The sequence below is a fragment of the Esox lucius genome, chromosome 7 (assembly GCF_011004845.1).
Source record: "Esox lucius isolate fEsoLuc1 chromosome 7, fEsoLuc1.pri, whole genome shotgun sequence".
Classification (NCBI taxonomy): domain Eukaryota; kingdom Metazoa; phylum Chordata; class Actinopteri; order Esociformes; family Esocidae; genus Esox; species Esox lucius.
In genome coordinates, this window is record NC_047575.1 from 33,655,796 (window position 1) to 33,673,721 (window position 17,926).

The 17,926-nt window shown below is 39.1% G+C and overlaps 1 long non-coding RNA gene across 1 annotated transcript; it reads right to left on the bottom strand.

The window, feature by feature from the left end:
- Positions 1 to 8,486: 8,486 nt before the first annotated feature.
- Positions 8,487 to 10,320, bottom strand: LOC114839550. The gene is made up of 3 exons (XR_003781962.2): positions 9,998 to 10,320; positions 9,728 to 9,829; positions 8,487 to 8,932 (listed from the first exon to the last, which is right to left on the bottom strand). It is a non-coding gene; the product is annotated as an uncharacterized LOC114839550 (long non-coding RNA).
- Positions 10,321 to 17,926: the final 7,606 nt, after the last annotated feature.

Consider the following 17,926-nt stretch of genomic DNA (forward strand, 5'->3'; position numbering starts at 1 on the left):
TTCTTAGTAAAATGTACTACCAGTTTGTCAAGCAAATGGGAGTTAAAGTCAGAGTCAATCAGGTTAAAAATGTGACTCTGAGTATGAGTCACGTGTTGTTGGTAGTCTTTGAACCCAGTACTACAACAGTACATCTAGCGACAGCTAACAATAGCTACTGTTACAATACACAAGTAAACCAAGAACCAAACTGCTGAGGACAATAAAAGGCACAATATTGTACAGTAACAAAGGCAGTTTATTGCGGTAGAGTGTAATAGGAATGCTGACTCAAGAAATGTCCATAAGAAATGTCCACCATGCTGATTGATGTTGCCATGGAATATAATGTTCATTTATCTAACATAGCTGCCTCCAATGTTATTTTACTTAATTTGGCAGTACTAAGCCAGCTCAGACCATCATCTGTTGAGGTAAAAAAGTGTCTATGTCATCGGCTGAAATGGCGATTAATTCCAAATACTCGCCCATCATTCTTTAATAATTCCTTACAACTTTGTAATGAAACTACCTGAATATTTAGGTGAGTTGAGTCTCTTGTTAACCTTCAGTTACATTGAAATACATGCATACAGGAGAAATGTTTGCGATAGCCAATCTGCTGTGATGGACAGTCATATAGCAGCCTGAGCTATATTAAAAAGAGCCCCTTTTATTAAAGCCTGCTCGTCAGTTAAGCCCCTGTCTTTTAAATATAATATTTTATTAATTTCAAAATGGCCCCTTTTCTATAACAGGTCAGTTCTAATATCCTGATTTGTAAAGGTGTTCAGGGAGCAATGTTTTACCCTTATCTAATTAAAGGATTCTAACTTCTTTCAATATTGCTTCATGCACACAGAATTTAAATTTATCATCAGTTATTTTTTTAATGCAACACGCAGCATCACTGTGCAATCAAAATCAAAAACACAATACTATTAATTTGAATGTATGTATGAAATGGGTTTACAGTGCAGTGAGGGTTCTATCACCTAGTGTTCAACCCTATCCAGAGTTCAGTTTATTACTGATTTAGGACCTACTACTACATTATTTTTATGATCGCATAATGACATTGATTACACATAGGAAAAACCCTATTCGTTAACCCTTTGTTCTCTGTGTGACTATGCCTATTTGTCATGTGTAACATTTATGATGAATTACCTTGTGATATAACATTAACACCATCAGTCATGAGATTCTCCTGTTGGCTCCCTTTTCACTCAAAATTATTCCAGCATCGAAACAGTATGCATCCACAATTTGATTAATGGAAAGAGTCATACATCAAAAAAAGAAAAACAATAATTAAGAACAATAAACTTGTATCCTCAATTTGGTGTGTCCATTGCTGAATGCCTATGTCTTGGACAATTATCTCTGCCACCATGGCAACATTTTAGTGCTCTCACTGAAGCACAACATTATTCATTTTGCAGAGAAGTTGCACCTGACCATACCGGGTTACTTTCATCTCAACCCTATGCATGCAAAAAGGTTTACTTGACTGCCCAGCACACCAGTGTTGCATAAGATAAATATGCACATGGGTTGTAAGGTACGTATTTATTGTATACTCTTTTGGAAGAGCTCACTAAAAGACAATGACTAAAATATATTTCCCATAAACTGATCCAAGCTTCTACTTCGAATTAGAAAACAAATAGAGTTGAGGGCAACAAACAGGAGCAAAAGTACTCCACTTAATTTTGGCAGAATTGTTCAGTAAACCATGAGTTTCAAAGAACAACTCTGATAAATCCTAACAGCACAATGCCACCTCCCAGATGCCCTGTAAAACTTTTTTTTTTGCCACACCATAGAGGAACATCCCAGTTTATTTAATCATTTATCAAGGGGAGCAAAGTTGTCAGCAGTTCTATTCCAGGCTGTAGTGTGAGAGGGCCCTGAGCATGAATTATGGTAGGCCAAAAGTACATATTATGATAAAGTGAAATAATAGCATGCCAAGCATTCATATGATATATTTCTACTCACTGGTACAGCCAGCATCGGAGCAATCAATCAATGTGTGGAAATGAAAGATTACCTTTCTGCAGAAGTAGAAAATGTTAGGGGAAGTCTTTGTATTTCCTTCCACCAGTTGTGAACATTTTGTGAGTTGTGTACATAGGTTATCTTAGGGGAAAGTGGGGTAAGTTAAACTAAATTGTTAGTTGAGTGACCCTTGGTTTCTAGAAAACCAACATGAATCATGTGACCAAATATTTATGAAGATGTTTGTTTTTTCTAGAAAATGTTACTTTGTATCAAACCCAAAATATATTGTGCTTTAAATATATATTTATATAAATATAAATCAATTGGGGCCACTATAACCTGCAATATGAGGTTGAAAAAGCTGTTTGGCTAATTATTCAAAATGTTTGCCTAGGTGTAAGACGAGCCAAAGCCATGGGGTATGTTGAGCTAATGGTCATCATGCCCTTAACAAATGAGAGAGCATTTTGTTAGTTTCATTAATCTGTTTCGCATATAAAGTCAATATAGTGCCTTTTTATTTTTACAGTGCGGACAACATCCTGCTCTATGTAAGTGATTTAGACTCTTTTAAATATACTGCTAAAAAAAATTAAGCAAACACTTAAATCACACATTGGGTCTTGATGAAGGAAATATATTTAAGATCAAAATCTTTGCTGTACATTGTGTAATTTGTTGAGAGAAAAATGACGTAACAATGGTAAATGGAAACTAAAATCACCAACTGATTGAGGGCTGGATTGAAAAGTGAAAAGAACGGTGTGCCAATGGTGGACCTACAAATTCTGGTGTTCTCTGGCGAATGCCAATCGAGCTGCACGATGCTGGGCTGTGAGCACAGGTCCCACTAGAAGATGACGGGCCCTCATGCCACCCTCATGGAGTCCGATTCTGACAGTTTGGTCAGAAACATGCATACCAGTAAAAAGGTCATTTTGTAGGGCTCTGGCAGTGCTTCTCCGGTTCCTCCCCGCACAAAGGAGCAGATACCGGTCCTGCTGCTGGGTTGATGCCCTTCTACGACATTGTCCAGGTCTCCTCGTGTAATGGCCTGTCTCCTGGGTCATCCTCCGTGCTCTTGAGACTGTACTGGGTGACAAAGCAAACCTTCTTTTGACGGCATGTATGGATGTGAATGGGCTGCAGGTACCGCCTACCAGTAGTGACAAGGCCACAAGCAAAACTTGAGAAGAATCAGTCAGGAAGCATAATGAGAGAGCAACCACCTGCAAAACCATTCCCTTATTGGGGGTTGTCTTGCTGTTTCCTCTCCAGTGCACCTGTTGTCAGTTTCATTTGCACCAAAACAGGTGACATTGATTCACAATTGCTTATGCGGACAGATTGATTTCCCTGAAGTTTAATTGACTTGGTGTTATACTATGATGATCATGTGTTCCCTTAATTATTTTGAGCAGTGTATATTACTCTTAACAAGCTTCTCAATTATCTACTACTTGGCCTACAACAGCTCTGGGTATTGGGCATGACGCTCAGCACTCAGTCTTGAAATAAAGCAGATGCAATCTCATAGGAATAATCTGTGTTCCCTTGCATTCTACCAGTTAGAGGACATGGTGATCTGGGGCCGTATTCACAAAACATTTTATCTTACCACAAGGAGGATTCCTAAACAGCGCTAAAAGTTCCTAGCTAAGAGTTTCCTCTTAAAATCTATTCACAAAGCTGCTAAGACCAACTTTTACTAAGGAATAAGGAGAAGTCTTAAAAGAAAGGGCGGGGTTGACCCTGTTGCTATGGATGATGTCGAGTTCCACAAACAACGTACTATGCACACAGTGATTGGCTGATACGGGAGGGGTCTCTGTCAGTGAATTCATCATAGCAAAACTATAGAAGAATGTCATGTTGCTATATTGAAATAAATATATAAAAAATAAAATGTAGGCTAAGTATCACTGATTAAACATGAAACCAAGAATGATATACTGACAAGTCAAGATATGTTCAGCTAATTGCCAGTCTCTTACATGTCTGCCAGATTGTAAAGAAATGCGCGTTAATCTTTTGATGGTGCAATAATTCACACAATTATGTGTCCCACCACGAACTACACTGGGTGGTCGAGCTATGGCCATAAAGTCAGCTTTGTTTCATTGTAGTTGGTGAACATCATGAGGAAACCGAATGATTTGTCACACGATATCGGGTGGCATTTATTGTTTGATGTAATATTCTACTGACGGATGACTGAAATATACGTATTTCGTCTGCACTGCATAGATGCTTTTTCTCTGTGGCCAAGTACTGTGGCATAGAGTTGTCACAACCCTGATGTCCGATTTTACTTGTTTCTATTTGTTGAAGTGACAGCATCCCTGACTAGCTCTACTATAAAATGCCCTTGCGATTAAGGCGATACCTTGTTCAAAGCTCAGCATCATTAAATGTTTCTAAAACATTGACCTGATTACAAGGCAAATTGACAACAGCAGCCTTTTAGGATTGTTTGTGACTTGGTCTTAGTGACTTAGGAGTCCTATTGACGACTCCTAACTTTTCATAGCTGGTTTTAGCGCTAAAACACTTTGTGAAATACTCTTAGACCAAAAATTGAGTCCTAAAGTTAGGACTGAGTTACTCCTGAATCAGCAAGTTAGGAGCTACTTTTAGCCTTTAGATTTTTTGTGAATACGGCCCCTAATGTTTCCATGTTGATGTTCTAAACAACACATACATTTATTGATATTGGCAAATCTTTTCAAACTTACTTTGCAAGATAACTAGACCGAAAAACAATGCAACTCAGTGGTATCAAAGATAATTGACTGTGCTCCTTCTGTGGAGCTTTTCGGCTGGCACTCAGAGGCCTGAAAAAAAAAAAAAAGAATCAAATAATCCACCAGTGTTAAAGAGACTTGAACATTTTGTGGTGTGCAGATAGGGTAATCATTGAAGGATCACTTACTGAATGCACATCCCAAACAAGCTCCGGGACGGTGTTTTCTCTACATTGCAAGGTAATAACTCCAACTATTCTATTCTGCAGTCATGACGAGAGGTACACCCATGTTTCTTTTTGACCTCGTTGTTTCAGCTTTACATTTCTAATCCATCTAAATTCACAGCTTAGTGGACAGAGTAATCAACTAGCCATTACTCAAACAGATGTCTGAAAATGAACTAGTGACAAGTTCTTGTTGCTAATGTGTAATCATAGTTTGGTAGGCTAACCAGCTGAATCATATTCATGATAGCCATCTGCTCCCACTGATAAGTACGTACTAACATTAGCTAGCTATCACCGTGATTGAGAATAAGCATTTTGCACAGACATCCCAGGCTATTGAGCACAGCGCATATAAGCTTGGAAAACCTTCCATTCGATGTTGGCCTTTAGGGAGTGACTTTACTAAGTAACGTTTTGTCATTTAATTTTAGCGAATAACAATACTGCAAAGTGCAGCTCCAAATGGAGGCAGGACTCCAAAAGGCGTTGTACAGCCAAAACATTCCCTTTGACCTCTGTTTGAGGAAATAATATGCCCTATTTTCCAAGTAACTAATTTACAATTTACAAATGGCATAGCTACTGGAGCTACAGTAGATGACTAATAGCCTCAGAGTAGGAAAGATGACCCTATTAAAAACAAAATCCATTAGCTATATATTGGTTTCAGAATTGGCATTATCAGGGCATTGTGCCATCTGATCACCAAGCCAATCTGAAATGCATGGCAGTTGAAAACACATACACCTGGCTATCTTTAAAATAACGCATGACCAAATCACCCTCTTACATCCACCCACCAAGCCTTTAATTAAAAGAGATTTGTCATTTGCGTTAATATATTTCTTTTTGGGTGATATCCAATTTGCATTGAAGACCATGTTTCATAAGAAGACTTAGGATAGTAAATGTTGATGTGTGTGTCTTTCGTTCTGGTTCTTATCGTGCCGGTCTAGACCAGAATCCTTACATACTGGAAGGAACCCACTCTCTGGATTTCTGCCTTGATTGAGCTCACAGCAGTTCAATCTACCACAGTGAGTCACTATGAGGCAAGGATAGGCAATTTGGTTCCTCTCTAGGTTTCTTCCTAAAATGGAGCCCCTCCATTCCCTAGTCACTGTGCTTCAACAATGGTGTTGCTTGCTCCTTGGAGTTTCAGGCTGGGTGTTTTGTAAAAGCACTTTGCTTATGTAACAAAAAACCAGGCAAGCCTCGTTCAGCTGGCCCGTAATAGAAGTGTTTGTCTATCATAAAGAAATCCTAAGACATAAATTGAAAATCCACCAGAAATAGTCGCAGTATAACAGTAAACAGTAAAATTTTAGGCTTCCCATAATGTAGCTACGGAAGATTGTAGCCAGCAAAGTTTTTGTCTATCCTGAACAAATCCTCTTTTGCCACTGGCCGTTTTAACAGCAAATTAGCCATTCATGAATGAAATTGATACAGTATTTATTAATATTGGTCACGATAACTGATATTTAAGCAAGTGAAAAGATGAGAGAATCGTGTAGCCAGTGAAGTGTATGTCAATCCTGAAAAAAATCATAATATCCACAAGAACTATTTTATTTTAGGCTTCCTATTACGTAGCTACATAAGGTTATAGCCAGCAAAGATTTTGTCTGTGCTGAACCTCAGGCATAATGTGTTTTGACTGTTACGGGAGTCGAACACGGGACCTGTTATTGCGTAGCCCCCATCGCTAACCACTACAGTGTTTAACAAGGGGTGGAGGCAATCACTCAGTAAGAGAGATTTGTTCTTCTAGGCCGGCTCTGCTTACGCGTTCCAGCAAAAAATATATATAAATACATTTGATTGATTGGTTTACTTACCCTGCAAAACCCGGAACTTGTGGACTGTATTCTTCAGCACACAGGTTTTCCATGGGTGTTAGGTCTGGGAACAAGGATGGCCATTGAGTAAGAGTTTTTTTGTGCGGCTCTGGAGAAATCAGTATCCTGCTGGAGCATCCAACAATGACAGTTTTAGCTTCCTGGAAGTGGCAGTCCGATTTTGCTCTCAAATCTGGTACTTGACTGAGACCATGATGTTATGTATCCTAATATGTTTCCAAGGCCTTTGGAAGGAATACAGCCCAATCAATCAAATGTATTCTATAAAGCCCTTTTTTCATCAGTTGTCATAAAGTGCTTCTATAGATATTCAGCCTGAAACACCAAAGAGCAAGCAACCAGACCTAATACACAGTAGCTAAGAAAAACTCCCTACATGTAGTAGGGTCCAAAATTTGTAAAAAACCTAGAGGAACCAGACTCTGAGGGGTGGCTAGTCCTCTTCTGGCTGTGCTGGGTAAAAGATTATGAGAGTACATGACCTTTTGGGCCATGTCAATGATCAGATGGCAAGCAGATCAATAAATGCTAGTGGGCTGTAACCAGAGTCCTTAAAAAGAATCCAAGTCTGCTGCATAACCAGGTGGGCAGGACAGGGACAAAAAGTTGGGATGTGGGCCCACAGCCTAACTACATCACCTATCCACAAAAATACATATATATTTTGAAAAAAATTGCTTCATTTCAAGGTTTGATTTCTATAACAGTTTTTGTGCACGAACAAGCAGATAAAAACCTTTTATAGTTTTTTCAAAATTTTTACCAGTGGGTTCAATAAATCTGGAGGTTACTGTAAATTAATTCCTTTCAAAGTGTAAACAAAAATTCAACCCTTGGTTTAACTTTGAATTGTCTGGTCTAGTCAATCATAAACACCTGCTCTGGTGTATAGATTTTGTCTACAAAAGTCCCTCTAAAAGCTCTTTGGGGAATACAGTAATCGGTGCATGCAGGCAGGAATTTATAAGATCCATTTGCCGCAAATGCTTCTGTCACAAAACAATTGTGGAACGCAATTTGATGAAATATAAATGAATCCATATTTTAAAATATAATCTCAACTACTTACAGAATTCTAATATGAAAACCATCTCTACTGACAAGTGAAAATTGTGAGCTTCTGTAGTTACTTTTTATGCATTTGCTATATTGTGGAAGTGTTTTTATTCATTTTAGTAAAACTTTTGAGATTGTGAACAATCTCATCCTTATCAAGACCACAACCTAGGGTTCTCAGAATACTGTCTAGTCGGGTTTGAAAAAGTCTAAATTTGACAGTGTACAATGCGTCAAATCTGAAGTCCTGCTGTCCACATGTCTGGCAGTATCTATGGGCATTCCTGATTGCTAAATTAATGGCGATGCACCCTGAGCCTACCTCAACCAGCCTGTCCTCCAACATCCTGGTCCTGAATGTTTCTGGGTTTAAGGGGCACTTATCCCTTGGGGGACTTTAGGTGGTGTGTATCATGTCTAGGGCAGTTATTTTTTTTCACACGTAATTGGGAAGATTGAGTGAGAAATGTTTGCACTACAAGTTAATTCTATGTTTAATCACGGTTGTCTTTGATCGAGCCATCGGATGTCTTATTTGGCTTAATTAGATGTCTCTATAAATCTACTAAAATAAAACTTGTAATTTATAAATAATGTAACATATGAGATACTTCCGAGAGGTTTAATAAGTGCTTTTGTCAACAATGTTTTAGACATGCCAATAAAAAAAATAAAGCATGTATATCGCTTACTGTTAGACAAGTTTACAGAAATATTAACGCTTACTGTCAAACAAAGCAAAGAAAATTTGCCAGGCTTTAAAAACTAAATGACACAGAAGTATGTTCATAGAATTATATGAAGAAACAGTACAAAACAGTTGTGCTTGGGTTAACTATTGCTTTAGTTCATTAGACTAAACAGGATTTCCCAAACCGCTTCTTGGGCCTCCCGGGGCGTTTCAATTATCAGAATGCAGTAGTCAGTCCAGAGTTCAGCTGTCAGTCATGTTGCTTGGGTGAGGCTGCCTTTGATGTGTTTGGCTGTGCCAAATCCCTCTTCTGCTTCTGTAACGCCTTCCAGAGGTTGACTCGGGAACAAGACTTCTGCGGGTCTTGCGGGGCCCAAGAACGGGAGTGAAATAAGAGTTAAGTGTTTGGACAGGACAATGACGGATCAACAGTCCACAGGAATAGGAAGTACAGGGATAATTAAACAGGGCACATTTGCATAACGATCAAATAGGCATCTCTTTTTAAATCGGTTTTCCATTTTAACAATAAAACTAAAATTACTTGGCACATGCAACTTCTCCTAATCACCATGTCATCAATGTGGCAGTAGACGGAGTTCATGTTGCAGCCAATGTGTGGTATTCAGGAGATATCTAGCCAATCAGCTGAAGATGGAATTCAAATGACAGAACTAAAGGAGATGCTCCAGCACTAACAGATTGCCTAGCTACCGTATTATCTGAATGGGGTGTTGAAAATACAGTTAAAAGTTTAGTATTTTCCTTTTCATTTGATCTTACCAATAGCAAGCCAGCATCATAATCTTCCAGTTTGATGCAGTAAAGACTTCAATTTACCATGGCTGCTGTATCTCTTCTCCTTTGATCCCTCACACTCTGTATGCGCTCATTTTCCATTTCAACTAACCAAGGCTATAGTGCCTAAAACTGTACTTTTTGTGATGACTGGTAGTTATAGTTTTCAAAAAAACAATTGTAGTATGATTTTCATTTAAAGAAAAATCACTCTTTGAAAGTGATCACCTTTACACCCGTAACACAAATGCGTCTTTTGCAGATGGAAATGCCGACTATATGAGACAGCTCCATGGTTAGGTAACTTCTTCAGGATCGTACGGGGGGAAATATTTTCAGGAAAACAAAGAATGGGCCAACCTCTAACGCCTACTTGTGGCTTTATGATCAGATGCCCCTTTCAGATAAGAGATGATCAGGATCTTTGACATCACAGCTTGCAGGATTTCTCCCAAATAACTCCTATACACAAAGAGAGAACAGTGGTTTAGCTTTGATCTACATATAGTGTTACATGTTAGTTTAAAATATATTCTGTTATTTTTGGCCGTTGGTTATAAAAGTGGCACCATGAAGCCAAAACGGGTCAGTAAAAATGGTGTACTGTGTCTTATATGTGCCGGTATGTACCTGTAATGATACCAGACGGAGGCAGGTGATGTGGCTCCAGTTGCAGTATGCGCTGCTTTGATTGATAACGGGAGAAACATTGTCAGACGTACAGTAGGCATACACAGGAAGGCACCAATACACACTGAGGTACAAGAGGGCTAGGCAGGTCTCCAGGTCACAGGCAGGCATAAGGTCAAAGCACCCTAATCCAACAGGCAGGCAAAAGTACAGGACTAGACTGGGAATCGGAGTCAAAGGTAGATCGGGCAGAAGCAGGTCGGTACACAAAATCCAAAAAGGGCTTAGTAACAATGCAGCAAACTAACAATCAATACCTCACAGTTGGAAGGCTGGGAGTGGAAGAACTAAATACTGGGAGAAAACCAACGAAACAGGTTAGTGACACAGGTGATCAGTATTCAGGTGATTGTGAGGCGGGAAGAGTGATGCGTTCAGGTGGAGTGGAAGGTTGAGGTCTAGGAGGTGCGCCGGTTCCCGGTGAGGAGTGACGTGAACAGGGCACAGACCTTACAGTACCCTGTGTCCTCAAAACCACTATATTTGAATAGCTGTACTTAATGCATAGAATGTTTTTTCAGAGATGTTCCAAAACCTTTAGTCAATATCTGACTGCAATGGTTAACCTTGAAAATCCAGACAACAAATATGCATCTCTCAACTTAATGGATTTTCCTTTAGTATCCTAGATTATTCATTTCCAATAATTCTGTGGTGAAGAAAACAATTAAAAACACACTGTTCTCTGCTAAGAATGAATAAAACTGTAGGCCAGTGCCTGGCTAACTTACTGTTGATTGTGTGCTGTCACTCTGCAGTCCACTGACCTGGACATGCACATTAAATGCACCTACAGGCCCAACCTTAAATACAAATGACTGCTCTATCACAATTATCCACACATTGTCCAAAGCAATGCAATTATCCCTACAGCTGTAAATACACATCATTTTGTTCCATTTCATTACCAAAAAGAAATAGGCAGATAAATAATGCACATTGTTTCACTTGTGAGAGGAGTGAAACAGTTCTCCCTTGACACTTAGGCCACAACCATTTGTACAATCAAACTATGATATACATTTGTCATTTTATTTCCTAATGATCTGTATCCTGGTAAACATGTCTGGTTGAGAATAATAATAGGCCAAGCAAACAAGCATTGGTTCAGCTCATGATTCCTACAATAAGATGTCATCAATAGTATATTGACAGAAAGATACAGTAGGGTTGAACAAGTATTTGATACACTGCCGATTTTGCAGGTTTTCCTACTACTAACTATCCAGAAAATCACATTGTTAAATAATTAATTTGCATTTTATTGCATGACATAAGTATTTGATCACCTACCAACCAGTAAGAATTCCGGCTCTCACAGACCAGCCCTCCTGTTCTCTACTCATTACTTGTATTAACTGCACCTGTCTGAACTGCACCAAACAGACTCCAACCTCTCCACAATGGCCAAGACCAGAGAGCTGTGTAAGGACATCAGGGATAAAATTGTTGATTTGTACAAGGCTGGGATAGGCTACAGGACAATAGGCAAGCAGCTTGGTAACAACTGTAATAGTTGTCTATGAGACCCCAAGGCAACAACTGTTGGCGCAATTATTAGATAATGGATGAAGTTCAAGATGACGGTCAATCTCCTTCAGTCTGGGGCTCCATGCATGATCTCACCTCGTGGGGCATCAATGATCATGAGGAAGGTGAGGGATCAGCCCAGAACTACACGGCAGGACCTGGTCAATGACCTGAAGAGAGCTGGGACCACAGTCTCAAAGAAAACCATTAGTAACCCACTACGCCGTCATGGATTAAAATCCTGCAGCGCACGCAAGGTGCCCCTGCTCAAGCCAGCGCATGTCCAGGCCCGTCTGAAGTTTGCCAATGACCATCTGGATGATCCAGAGGAGGAAAGGGAGAGGGTCATGTTGTCTGATGAGACAAAAATAGAGCTTTTTGGTCTAAACTCCACTCGTCGTGTTTGGAGGAAGAAGAAGGATGAGTACAAACCCAAGAACACCATCCCAACCATGAAGCATGGAGGTGGAAACATCATTCTTTGGGGATGCTTTTCAGCAAAGGGGATAGGACGACTGCACCATATTGAAGGGAGGATGGATGGGGCCATGTATCGTGAGATCTTGGCCAACAACCTCCTTCCCTCAGTGTCGTGGCTGGGTCTTCCAGCATGACAACGACCCGAAACGCAGAGCCAGGGCAACTAAGGAGTGGCTCCGTAAGAAGCATCTCAAGGTCCTGGAGTGGCCAAGCCAATCTCCAGACCTGAACCCAATAGAAAATCTTTGGAGGGAGCTGAAAGTTCATATTGCCCAGCGACAGCCCCGAAACCTGAAGGATCTGGAGAAGGTCTGTATGGAGGAGTGGGCCAAAATCCCTGCTGCAGTGTGTGCAAACCTGGTCAAGAACTACAGGAAACGTATGATCTCTGTAATTGCAAACAAAGGTTTCTGTACCAAATATTACGTTCTGCTTTTCTGATGTATCAAATACTTATGTCATGCAATAAAATGGACATTAATTACTTAAAAATCATATGTTTTAGATTCCGTCACTCACAGTTGAAGAGTACTTATGATAAAACTTACAGACCTCTACATGCTCTGTAAGTGGGAAAACCTGCAAAATCGGCAGTGTATCAAATACTTGTTCTCCCCACTGTAAGTAATGCCATTCACAGACCAAAACAACATATGAGCCCATTAATGTCAACAGAAGGTACTAGATCGACAGCCTGAAAAACAATGACTTGCTATGTATGATTCACTTACAAAAATGTAAACATTGAAGAGAGAAGTATAAACACGTCCCCTGATGTATAGTAAGTGAATATGGGGCTGTGTGTGTGTGAAGCAGTGTAATGAGAAGTATGTAGACAGGGACAGATTCACTTCAATGCAGGCATGGCAGCAGTGTTACAGTACGCTCCACTCCACCCATTTCTTTACAGACAGTGAAATCAGTCAAGTGAGTTGAGATATTTTGGGCACACATCAACGTTTAAGCCATAATGGCAACTGAAAATATTAGTTTTGTCCCTCACAGGTAGTTCCAAAAAGAGCACACCTCTAGCCCCTTCCAATGTCACACAGTAACCCTAACCCATTGGCAGTAATGCAGTGCTGGTGGCGTGATCATTTTAGACAGAAAATTAAGGTATTATGGTTAGGCATTCATGATATGTGCCCATATGCCTGTACTGATATGTTGTCATTTGTAATTTACATCAGTAAATGTGAAGAATGTAAAAAGCTCAGCTGATAAAAAAATATTTACCCATTCGGATCACCTTTCCAACATCATAGACTCTGTGTCCCCTCTAAAATTATGGTTGCACGACGATGTTGCAGCAAAATTTTTGTTGTTGTGCAATGCTGCCACCTTTTGATGAGTGGTGGTGTTGTTTTTCCTAGTTCAATTTTGTCTTTCTGAATCTGTTTCCAGTTTTCAAATTACACTGTGATATTTGAGAGCTCATAGTAAATGTTTTTTGACAGTGAAATACCTTACAGAAAAAAGGATACCCACACCCTCTATTATAGAAGTCTAGAGCGGATTTATAAATAAAAAATATTATTCCATCGTTTTGCCAAAGTAATGAGATTTCTTCATGATCACAGCATAACAAGCTGTTTTGTTTACATCACAAGACAACTGTATAAATAGGAGTGGACTTATTAATGATATATTGAAAGTATGGCTGAGAAGGCGTTCATTTTTATTTTTGTCAGGGATTAACCAAGGCACAAATTGCATTTTGTGTGTCAGTTATTGATTTGCTTCCAAATAAGAAGAGTTCTACGTATCTGGTAATTGTGAATTCTGAAGTAGGACTGTGGATATAAAGCATATATTTCATGCATAAATGTTATGATTTATTAAGTTATAATTCCTTGAGAATAGCATGTGTTTAATTTCTGGGGGATTTAGCAGATAGAAAAAACACCTGTTTTACAGTATTCTCACTACTAGAACTCAAAATCCCCCCGAAAAATAAACACATGCTATTAAGGGCCCATGACAAGAGTACAAAATTACAACCTTAGAAAGAACCCTAAATGTTTGGGAACTCTCATGAAATATATTGGTATTTGGCCTGAGATGTCATTTAGAATACATGTTTTTGAATTACGAATTAAGCTCAAATTCAAAATTGGTATATTTTACAGAAAGAAAGTATGCTTAATATTTGATAATATACCCAGTCTTCTTTCATGTGAGTTTTGGATTATGGAGATTTTTTATATGCATTAAGCAGCTTCTATTTTAAAATCATTGAATGCTATAGATCACTGAGCTTTTTGATTTATCTGTGTTAACAAATTTAGGACACATTATAGTTTATATGAAAAGGTGGGGTGGGCTTTTCTGTAAGAAGAAACATGTTTTTTTGTTCATCTATAAAACCCTTCTACAGACACATTCAGCATATTTGACAACATTAATCAAGCAAAAAATTACATTATGCGAACAAGTGACAGGATAAGACTACATACAGTGATTTTGGTTACTCAGCTAAGTAGTTATGTCCCATTAATATGGAATGAGTTTCAAGAACCTTGTGTCATTTCAGCTCGGAAGACTGCTGATGGTTTCTGAAAAATGTACAGTGAGGGAAGATTTTTTTTAACCCCTGCTGATTGTGTATGTTTGGCCACTGACAAAGAAATGATCAGTCTATAATTTTAATGGTAGGTTTATTTGAACAGTGAGATACAGAATAACAACAGCAAAAATCCAGAAAATATAATAAATTGATTTGCATTTTAATTAGTGAAAAACCTTATTGGGCCAAATGGCTTGCTAACTGACTAACTAGCTAGATTTACATTTGAGCCAGATAATTGTCTGTTGTGTATCTGACTAAAATCTACCATTGTCTTGCTACGCTACTAGCTAGCCATCCAGTTATAGGCTTTATTTCATTAGTTGAATAGGATAGCTACGCTCTGGATTTATTTGTCTATGTCAAAGTAGTTAGCCAGGCAGCCATACTGCGATTGTTATGCTAGCTTACTCATATTACACTGTTTCTTTCTTTGCCTAAATAATGAAAATAACGTTTCATTTAACATTAAAAAAATTAACCTCCACCATGTTGTTTTAATAAGTACAAAAACAAAGCAGTTGTATGTCAAAAATTATGCTTTAGAAACCAAATTACATTGGCTAACTGCTTAGCTTGTTTGACCATTCATTTTCACTTGAGATATTGCTAACGTTAGCTACCATTAGTAACTTCGCCAAGAAAACAAATGTATCCCCAAAACTTCGACACCGCAGTAGAACAACCACGAGTGAAACATATCTTCTAATATTTCAAAATTATTATTTCAAAATCTATTTTTCACAAGAAGAAAAAGACACCAAAGATACATTTGTGTTTTTTTTCAAAGGATTCTACCTGTCTTGTGGCAGAGAAATTACCCTCCCTTTACACTGCCACACTTCTCCTGCAGCTCCCCTACTGGTATTTACCAACTTACATTGTTTCACATCTCAGATACATCCAACTAAAACAGTTCTAAAATGTTAGCTTAAGAAATATCTTATAAACCTATCCAAATCACCTAATTGTGTCCAAGATATTTGTGTTTGTCACATCCTCCCCAACAAAAAGAAAATGTCTCCTGACTTTTTCTCATATTTAAATCTGAAGTACTTTGCTGCTTCTATCCTTTATTTTCCATTTCTTAGAGGACTTACATAAGCATCATGAACTGTGGATATGTATATGGTGTGTAAGCTAGTGCTAGTGTAAGCTAGTGCATAAGGCATAATTTGGTGTAGTAGTGGGGTCTAGTGTGATATTCCCCATCCTGGTAAGTAAGGTATACTATGCTTCCACTGTGTTAACTGAAGATTGCGGCTGTAGTGAAGGCTGACCTAATGGTAAATATTTGCCTAGGCCTTCTATCTCTGTTCGACTGCTTAACAGGGTCAGTAGGATCCCGGTCTAATTGTCTGTCATCCCTAACATACCCTCCATTCTCTACGTTGCTAACTACCTACTCTCGTGGTTGCTCTATTTCAGGTTAGTACTCAATCCCAGGTTGGCTTTCATTTTCAGCTTGTCCTCATCCATAGGTATAACGCAGACTGGCATTGCCTCTTGGCAGCTTTCCTCTTGGGCTGGACTCCTCTGATTCACATGGCTTTGTTCTGGTAAGTAATAAGCTTATTTTCTCTCTTCCCTGGGTACATGTACTCTCAACCACTGGTGGCTGGTTCCCTCTTCTCCATCTGAGTCTGTTGTTTCACTATTACACAGAGGCTACCTTGTGTCTCGGACATGTATACAGTTGTGCTCATGAGTTTGCATACCCCGGCAGAAATTGTGAAATCTTGGTATTGATTTTGAAAATATGACTAATCATGCAAAAAAAACTTTTATTATAACTTTTATTTAAGGATAGTGATCATATGAAGCCATTTATTATCACATAGTTGTTTGGCTCCTTTCTAAATCATAATGAGAACAGAAATCACCTAAATAGCCCTGAAGTTTACATACCCTAGAATGTCTGTTACAGACCCACAAGGTGACGCATGCAGGTGAAAATGGCAATTAAAGGTCAATTTCCCACACGTGTGACTTTTTATATTGGCCATCACAGTCTCCTGACTTTAATATCATCGAGCCACTCTGGGGAGATCTCAAATGTGCGGTTCATGCAAGATGATCAAAGACTTTGCATGACCTGGAGCCATTTTGCCAAGACGAATGGGCAGCTATATCACCTGCAAGAATGTGGGGCCTCATAGACGACTATTACAAAAGACTGCACATTGTCATTGATGCTAAAGGGGGCAATACACAATATTAAGAACTAAGGGTATGCAGACTTTTGAACAGGGGTCAGTTAATTATTTTCTTTGTTGCCGTGTTTTGTTTTATGATTGTGCCATTCTGTAATAACCTACAGTTGAATGTGAATCCCATAAGCAATAAAAGACATGTCCTTCCATTAGATTGCTTCACATGTCCAGGCTTGGAGGGGCGTGAGTCGGATTTAGTGGCAAATTATTCACTAGCAGTAACAGGTTTCGAAGGAGAGTCCGAAATTGACTTTCACCTGTCCCTGGACTAACCTTATGCACTGGGTTGTCACCAATTTGTCCTCTGGTGATGAAGATATTTTTCTCCCAGTACAACCATAATTTTCCCAGGATCTCCTTGTTCACTGAGGTTTCATACCAAGACCCTGTCTCCCACCTGCAGGGTCACACCCCATGAACGTCAGTCGTAGTAGGCTTTCTGCCTAGAGCTTGATTGCTTACTGTTATCTGCAGCAATGTTTTGAGCTTCTTTCTTCCTGTCTACCCATTTCTCTGCATAGCCTTTAGGTGAGTTTGTCTCTTTTGCTGACATCAATCCAACAGTAAATCCACTGGAAGGCGTGGCTGACTACCATACAAAAGTTAGGATTCATGTTTTGTGCAATTACAGTGGGGAGAACAAGTATTTGATACACTGCCGATTTTCCAGGTTTTCCTACTTACAAAGCATGTTGAGATCTGTCATTTTTATCATAGGTACACTTCAACTGTGAGAGACGGAATCAAAAAAAAAAATCCAGAAAATCTCATTTTTTGAGGTGTCTCAGTAAAGTTGGTTCATCAACAAATGTAGATTTCTTACAGATTCATACCGCAGTTTCCTGGTGGCTCAATACACCAAGTGTCATGGTCGAGCACTTTGTTTGCTTCTTTGAGTCTGATGACTTCTCCAATGGTCTGGTCCTGCCTCTGTGCTTTCGTCAGCTCTACATGGTCTATGATTGGCAATGGCTGCCTTGTGTCTTGGTCGACAAACTGCAAGTCAATATTTAGGTCTGCGACTCCGGCAACATCCCTCTTTGAGCTGCTTGGCTTCCTCCCCAGGCTGCACAAACAACG